Below are 6,711 nucleotides of genomic sequence, written 5' to 3' on the forward strand. Positions count from 1 at the left end.
ATCCCACTCGGTTTTCCCTCCCTTCCCCATGGTCCTCTGCACTATTTCTTCTGTTCCACATACGAGCGAGATCACGTAATCTCGTCTTTCTCTGATTGACTCACTTCACTTCGCATCATCCCCTCCAGTTCCATCAGGTCAGTGTAAATGGTAGGTATTCACCCTTCTGAGGGTGTCATTCCTGTAACTAATAAGGTGACAGCTCTGGGTGCTGTCACACTGGGAGTCTGTGCCAAGAGATGGCAGCGTTCGGGTCAGTGAACCAGCCCTTTAGACCAAGGCAAGCACTGCCCCACCCTGCCCCAGACTGTCATCCCCTGCCTCATCTCACCCTCCTTGTTTGGCCCATAAGCCCTCAGGCTGGTCCCCAGAGAAGGCCCTGCTCCTGTGGGGGCAGGGGATTGGTCCAAAGAGGCCTCAGGCTCCAGGACCGCACTCCCAGGTACTTTCTCCTCCGCTCCCGCCTCTTTCTCTCTTCTGAGAAGAGCTGCCCAAATTCTGGGGCCAGGGGACCAGGAGCCCTGGCTGCTCCTGGTGTAGGGACCTCACGCAGGACAGAGCCCAGGCTCTGGCAGTCTGAATGCCATCTATCGGCCCAGTATCAGCCTCCCCGCTTTTGCCTCCAAGTCCCCTTCTCACCCCACCTGGACCATCCCAGGAGGACATCTCAAGGGACGGAGAGCCTGAGGCTGGCAGCTTGGTTCCTGCCTTTTCCCCTCCCTCTCTCTCTGGGGGCAGGCGAGTGGCAGAGGGAACCCGTACAGGGTCTGATCAGGACCCCCCCCCATCAACCTCTGCCAACCTGAGCCCTGTCCCCATGGCCATGGAACCCGTATGGCATCCAACCCGTATCCTTTAGGGGAAGACACTGAGGCCAGAGATGAATGGAGCTGCCCTGTGGTGCACAGCTGTTTCAATGCAGGATTGGAATCAGGGGCTCCCGAAACCCCATCTTGTGCCCATCTGGCTGTAGCAGTGGCCCCCTGCCTGGTTCTGGGAGGCCTGACATCCCTGGGACACCCTCGGGATGGGGTGACGCAGAAATGGCTAGGATGTGAGAGCGGAGACTTCAGGCATTTGATCCCCATCATAACAAGAAAACCTGGACATTTGCTGGGTTGGAGGGGCAAATCCATAGGGTTAGGACAGATCCTAACATCGGCCAAGCATCTGCCATATGCCAGGGTCCCAGGCAGGTCTGAGCTCTTATCCTCTTTTTAGAGAGGAAGGAGGCTCAGAGAGACTAACTTGGAGGCACCCCAAAGTCTCAACTCTTCTCCCAAACGTAGTTGGGGAGGAAATGAGAGGGCAATGGGCATGAGGCTGAGCTCCAGGCAGAGGGTACCCCCACCTGTGCCCCCCAGGAAGCAGCCCTCCTTTGGGCCTGGGCAGATCCAGGAGAGGAGGTGAGGCCGGGGTTCACTCACCATGGCCGGTAGCAGCTTGGTACGACAGGAGGTGGAGGACAAGAGGCAGCAGGCAGAGCGTTAAGGCTGCCGGTCTTGACATCGGAGCTCGGAGGGTAGCGCACCTGCGATCCACCCTTGGGAGAACGGGCAAAATGACTGTCAGCCAAGGAACCCCAGTAATAAATGGGCCCCAGAGCCCTTTGATCCCTGAGACACTGGCGAACTGGGGCCAGCCCACCTGAGTCAGTGTATGAGTTTCTCCCATGACGAGTTGGGAGGGGGGGGGGTGGCACAGATTTTATTTCAGGCCAAAGGGCAGAGGGCGAGGAGCCCTTTCCTCTCCGGGCAGCACACGAGCATATCAGCCATCAGATTTTTCTTCCTAACAGAGGGGCAGGCGCAGAGGCCGGAAACAGCCTGGGAGGACGGAGAAGACCTGCGGAGGGAGGCGGGGCTAGAAAAGATGCTGGGCCTGAACCACAGAGGAGAAGGGCGCCCGTTGTTCAACTCCCAGTAAGGACACTCCTCCCTTCTTCTCAAGCTCTCTTTACTGGCCCTGTGTGTACCCCACCAGGAAGCAAATCATGGCCACACCTGGGCCAGTGCCCAGCTCTGGGATGGCTGCATCCTCGGATCTGTGGGTCCGGAGATCTATCTCTGAGTTCACAGGTGAGCACAAGTTTCCATGGCCAACCAGAGTGACCTTGCCCCCACCCAAGGTCAGCAAAGCCAAGTGCTCACTCCTTCGCCTTCTGTGGGCCACCACGCCTCACTCCCGGGGGCTGAGGCCCCCAAGGGCTGATCCCAGGCTCTTCTGCCACAGTGACCTCAGGCAGAGGTTGTGGGCCTGATCCACCTCTGGATCAGAGGGGAAGAGGGGGACCACGCTCCCTGCTCACCATGTGGTCACAGGGAGGGGCCGAGAGTGGTGAGTGTCCCCTGTGCAGATCTGGTCTCTAATCCTGGAAGGAGTACTCTCCCCAGGAAGGGCCCCCTGGAGCCCCAGGTGGGGAGGCAGGCCCCACAGGGAGAGAAGGAAACCACTCACTGCTCTCTGCTTTAAGCTTTGCTCTTTTATTTTTTAAGATTTATTTATTTGACACACAGACAGAGATCACAAGTAGGCAGAGACGCAGGCAGAGAGAGAGAGGAGGGAAGCAGGCTCCCCACTGAGCAGAGAGCCCGATGCGGGGCTCGATCCCAGAACCCTGAGATCATGACCTGAGCCGAAGGCAGAGGCTTTAACCCACTGAGCCACCCAGGCGCCTCTAAGCTTTGCTCTTTCATTGGGAGGCAAATTCCAGAGCAGAGAGTCATTGGAGCAAACAAAGAAGCTGGGGTGTCTGGGTAGCCCTGGGGCTCCTGGATGGAGGGCAAGGGAGGAGAAGGGGGCCCACAGCAGGGGCCGGGCCAAGCCCACCGGCTCTGAGCAGGACCACCTTGGGCCCTGATGCCTGTTTCCTTTTGACCAGTGGGGGACGTGGGCGAGTAGCACTGTGGTGGGCTCCGTCTGCCGCTGTCTTGTCCAAATCTGGATGATGGGCAGGAGCCCCTGGCTCACTCACTGCACTGCTGTCACCACCCTGGGCCTCTGGATGTGAAGCCGGGGATGGGAGAGAGGAGGGGAGGCCAACGGGCCCTTCAGTTACCTGTCCCTAGACCAAGGGTGCCCACCCTCCCCAGGCAGCCCCAGGGTGGTGGGTGGCAGGGGTAGGGGGAACGGCACAGCCCCTAGCTGGAGACGGGCCCCCAAGTCACCTCTGTGGTAGGGTCAACGTTCTCCAGGGAGGGCTGGAAGTGGCTGCAGATGTTTTCAAGGCTGAATGGGTCCCGCTTCAGATGCTCACCTGCAGAGAGAGGGGCCGGGCTGAGTGAGGCTGGGGGAGGCTGGAGAGACACAGAGAAGGGCCTTTTCCCATAAAGGGACAGGTTTGAACAGCAGTCCCACATTTTCCCTGAAGTATCTCCACCCTCCCACCACTCATTTCCCGGGCCGGGACTCTGCAGCGCGCCCGCGCCCGGGGAGCTGGCCCAATGTGACAAGAGGACAGGAGGGAACCCCCTGACGTGCCTCGGGGTCGAAAGTCATGGCCACAGGCAGGCGCCCTGGCGACCTGGGGAAGGGTGGAGCAGGAGGCAGGCGCTGCTCTGGGGTCACCAGCACACACTCCCTACGGCAACAGACCGAGAGGAGATGAGGCCAGCAGACCAGATCTTAGAGCAGGATTGGGACATGCAGAGCCCCCCCCAGCAAGGGGAACCTTCCAGACAGTGGTACAGGCTGGCACAGAGGAGGGAAACTGAGCGTGGGCCACACGCAGGCAGGAGGGATAGAGAGGAAAGGTGAGGCTTGGCAGGGGCTGCAGGGGGCTTGGGGTCAGGAGGCTATGGAGTGGCTGGCAGAGCCTGGCTGCCCACAGCCACGCTGGGGCTGGCCGTAGCATCTTCTAGGCCTTTCTCCACCCACCAGCTTGCCCCTGGTGAGAAGCACCTCCCCAGATGCCTGTTCTGGAAGCTGCCAGGAACATCTCCGTGGCATTCTCAAGACAAATCACATTCCTGCCTGCCCACAGAAACGCCGGGCACCGCTGGGAGCAGGGAGGTGGAGGAGGGGGCCTAGAGGGCCCTGACCCTTGGCTTCTAGAAAGGGCTGTCACAGCCAAGCCCTAGGTCCGGGAGGGGCCTGTCCCCAGGGCAGCAGCAGAAAACAAAACAACGTCACCTTGACCTGCCTGCCCTTCCCTCAGTGGGCCTCCATTCCCTTATCTATGAGCTGGAAGCACCAGACCTGGCCAGAGCCACTCCCTCTGACAGTCAGAGGGGCTGTGTCCATTGATTTCCCCCCACTTTACAGCTGGGACAGCGACGCAGGACAGCTCATCCCCGGTGTCCTGGTGCAACAATGGGGCGCTGTGGCAGCCAAAGGGTTAACACCAGGTACTGTCATTAAAGAATCCAATCTCAGGCCCCCAGGTTTTGGATGCATTTCTCTGCGGAACAGATCAGATCAGATCAGCCGGCTGCCTTTTGCCGTTCCCTACAGCTGAGAGGGGCTGCGTCACCATCAGGCCCCGGAATGCTCAGCTGAAAGGGACAGAGCCTTGGGAGGTTCCAACTGTGGTCCCCCATCCCTGGGCCCGGCCCCAGAAGCTCACCTGTGCAGTCTTCTCTGAGATCAGCAGAGGAAGACGGTGAGGACCACCACCGTGACCCCCAGCGGTGCTCCCACAGCCCCCACGCTCCCGGACACCAGGCTCTTGCTGGTACTCAAGGCTCAAGTCTCTCCCCAGTACCAGTGCGCGTCTGAGGCCGGGCACCTGGGGACACACTCGAGATCAAGCCAGTCCACTAGCGTCCCTTATACCCAAAAGTCTCCCAAAAGAAAAAAATGAATGCCAAAGCAAAGGAAACTGGCTCTCCCTTCCAGGGCAGGCACCAGTTAGGAGGGACCCAGGCAGGGAGGCTCCCCAGTACTTAAGGGGCAGCGAGGGGTGGGGGACCCCTACTACAGAGCAGGCTTCGGAGTCAGTGTTGGATGCCTCGTCCCAGACACTCGATGTCCATCCATCTAACCTCTGGCTAGCACCTTCTGAACTTAGTGCCCCAGCTATAGCTAGAGGTGCTATACCCTAGCACTGTGCTAGGGTATCGAGAGGAAAAGGAAACAGAGAGACAGATCTACAGATGCAGATTTGGCAACTGGGAACTAGAACTGTCTCGGGAAGGGGCTCGCTCAGTCCTAGGATGCCCACGTCTATAGGTTGCACGTGCTCCCCCCTCTGGTGGGGGCGAGGGGGTAAAGGAACACCCAGGTGGAAGAAAGAGGGACGGTGGGGGAGGAAGCAGCTTGCGAGCTCCGCCTGACCCCCTCTGCCTCCCCCTCCTCACCCCTGCTCCACGACTGTGGTGGAGAGTGCCGTCCTACCACCGGAGAGGGTGGGGGCCTCGGAGGGGCTGGACACTCACAGGCAGTGGGGGCCACGTGGTCGCAGCTGGCATTCACCCTCATGACAGTTCAGTCACAACTTCGTCCCCGCGGTGCACCTGGTGGCACAGACCAGCTTCCCGTCCAGTTCGTCCACATAGTAGAACTGGGCATGGTCCTCCGCGGCCTTCTGAGAGCACGGCTCGGGCGGGCGGGGAAGGGTGGACAGCAAGCATCAGGCTGACTGAAGCGCCCCCAGCCCCCATGTGATGCCCACGCTCTGCCCCCCAACGCCCAGCACTTCTCGGAGCTGCTTACCCTGCAGGTCAAAGCCCAGCTCCGTCTTGCTCACTATGCTGGCCTCCTCGTCGTGGCACAGAGGTGAGGAGGCTGCTGAGCGTGGTGGAAAACACGAAACACAGACATTGGCCTCTGACCTGCCAGGGCTCGGCCCATCCCTAGATGCGGCTTGGTCTGTAAGCAGGCTCGGACCGGGGCTCCAGGGGACCACCTGAGCCCGAGACTGGGAACAGCTGCTGCGCCCGCCGCAGTCTGGAGAAGGCACCCAGGCCTGGCTTCCGGATCCATATAGGGAGGCCTCTGGAGTTCCAGAAAAGGGGAGAGATGCAGGGCAGGGAGAGGCTGAGACCTCCCTCTGGGACCCCTCCCATCCTTTCCCCACCACCATCAAGGGGTTTGGGGTGGGCCCACCTCTGCCTGCTTCAGAATCACCAGAGAGCCTTTTGGTCTCACTCATAATTTTTTTTTTAAAGATTTTATTTATTTATTTGACAGACAGAGATCACAAGTAGGCAGTGAGAGAGGAGGAAGCAGGCTCCCTGCTGAGCAGAGAGCCTGATGCAGGGCTGGATCCCAGGACCCTGGGATCATGACCTGAGCCCAAGGCAGAGGCTTTAACCCACTGAGCCACCCAGGCACCCGCCTCATTCATAATCTTGACCTTTATGACTTTAGTGAGGTTTTCAAACAGTTCCGGAAATCGGAAGTATAGTTTGCCCCCAAGACGATGTCATGTGCCACCACAATACTGCCAGTGCTAGAACGAGGACCCGGTGATGCATCAGTCACCCTGGGTCACCCACCCTCCCAGAAAGCGGGGCCCACAAAGCAAGAGGGGTGATGGGAGACAATGCGCTGTGTGACCCAGAGGCAGGACAGACTCGAAACTCTTCCCTCCAACAGTTAACATCCTAGAGAGAAGCTGCAGGGTCAAATGATCTGAACGTTCCAAAATACCAGTGATCGCAGTAAATTCCACTGGGGGAAGTTCATTTGTAAAAACGGAAGTCTCCTGGGTGAAGATGTGGTGAGATTGATCCCTTGGGCACTGTGGGTGGGAGTGGCAAAGGGTAGAGC

The sequence above is a fragment of the Martes martes genome, assembly GCF_963455335.1.
Source record: "Martes martes genome assembly, chromosome: 18".
NCBI lineage: Eukaryota > Metazoa > Chordata > Mammalia > Carnivora > Mustelidae > Martes > Martes martes.